The following is a 1,565-nucleotide window of genomic DNA, read 5'->3' on the forward strand; positions in this document are numbered from 1 at the left end:
ACCCCATAAGTGTTATAGGGTCCCCCATTAATCCTTATAGGGTCCCCCATTAATCCCTATAGGGTCCCCCATTAATCCCTATAGGGTCCCCCCCCCCTCACCTTGGTTCCCTCTTTTCCTGTGGCTCCGGTCAGTCCTTGTTCCCCGGGGGGGCCGGGGGGGCCGGGATGACCCCGTTCCCCCATAGGGCCGGACTCACCCGATGGACCCTATAAGTTATAGGGGGGGTCAGGGGGGTCCTATAGGGCTGGGGACCCCCCATATAGGCCTCTATGGGGCCTATAGGGCTGGGGACCCCCCCATATAGGGCTCTATGGGGCCTATAGGGCTGTGGACCCCCCATATAGAGACCTATATGGGGTGGGGGGGGTTATATAGGGCCAAGAGTCCTATGTCCCATATAGGGACTGCTATGGGGTCAGGGGGGTCTTATAGGGCCGTGGACCCCCCCATATAGGGCTCTATGGGCCCATATAGGCCTCTATGGGGCCTATAGGGCTGTGGACCCCCCCATATAATGGCCTCTATGGGGCCTATAGGGCTAGGGACCCCCCCATATAGAGACCTATATGGGGTGGGGGGGTCCTATAGGGCCGTGGACCCCCCATATAATGGCCTCTATGGGGTGGGGGGGGTCCTATAGGGCCGTGGACCCCCCCATATAGGGCTCTATGGGCCCATATAGGCCTCTATGGGGCCTATAGGGTTAGGGACCCCCCATATAATGGCCTCTATGGGGTGGGGGGGTCATATAGGGCCGGGGACCCCCCCATATAGGGCTCTATGGGGCCTATAGGGCTGTGGACCCCCCCATATAGGCCTCTATGGGGCCTATAGGGCTGTGGACCCCCCAAATATAATGGCCTCTATGGGGTGGGGGGGTCCTATAGGGCCGTGGACCCCCCCATATAGGCCTCTATGGGGCCTATAGGGCTGTGGACCCCCCCATATAGGCCTCTATGGGGCCTATAGGGCTGTGGACCCCCCATATAATGGTCTCTATGGGGTGGGGGGGTCCTATAGGGCCGTGGACCCCCCATATAATGGTCTCTATGGGGTGGGGGGGGTCATATAGGGCCGTGGACCCCCCCATGGGGTGGGGGGGGTCCTATAGGGTTAGGGACCCCCCCATATAATGGCCTCTATGGGGTGGGGGGGGGTCCTATAGGGCCGTGGACCCCCCCATATAGGGCTCTATGGGCCCATATAGGCCTCTATGGGGCCTATAGGGCTGTGGACCCCCCATATAATGGCCACTATGGGGTGGGGGGGGCTATATAGGGCTAGGGACCCCCCCCCATATAATGGCCTCTATGGGGTGGGGGGGTCCTATAGGGCCGGGGACCCCCCCATATAGGGCTCTATGGGCCCATATAGGCCTCTATGGGGCCTATAGGGTTAGGGACCACCCCATATAATGGCCTCTATGGGGTGGGGGGGGGTTATATAGGGCTATGGATCCCCCCCCCCCATTTGGGGTCCCCTATAGGGCTATGGATCCCCCCCCCATTTGGGGTCCCCTATAGGGCTATGGATCCCCCCCCCCATTTAGGGTCCCCTATGGG

General features: G+C 60.7%; 1 long non-coding RNA gene across 1 annotated transcript in view; it reads right to left on the reverse strand.

The window, feature by feature from the left end:
- Positions 1 to 82: 82 nt before the first annotated feature.
- Positions 83 to 1,565, reverse strand: part of LOC107307690 — a 9,286-nt gene continuing 7,803 nt past the window's right edge. The window contains exon 6 of the long non-coding RNA XR_001552481.2: positions 83 to 209. This is a non-coding gene — a long non-coding RNA (uncharacterized LOC107307690). The remainder of the gene's footprint in view (positions 210 to 1,565) is intronic.

The sequence above is a fragment of the Coturnix japonica genome, unplaced genomic scaffold (genome assembly GCF_001577835.2).
Source record: "Coturnix japonica isolate 7356 unplaced genomic scaffold, Coturnix japonica 2.1 chrUnrandom785, whole genome shotgun sequence".
NCBI classification, from domain to species: domain Eukaryota; kingdom Metazoa; phylum Chordata; class Aves; order Galliformes; family Phasianidae; genus Coturnix; species Coturnix japonica.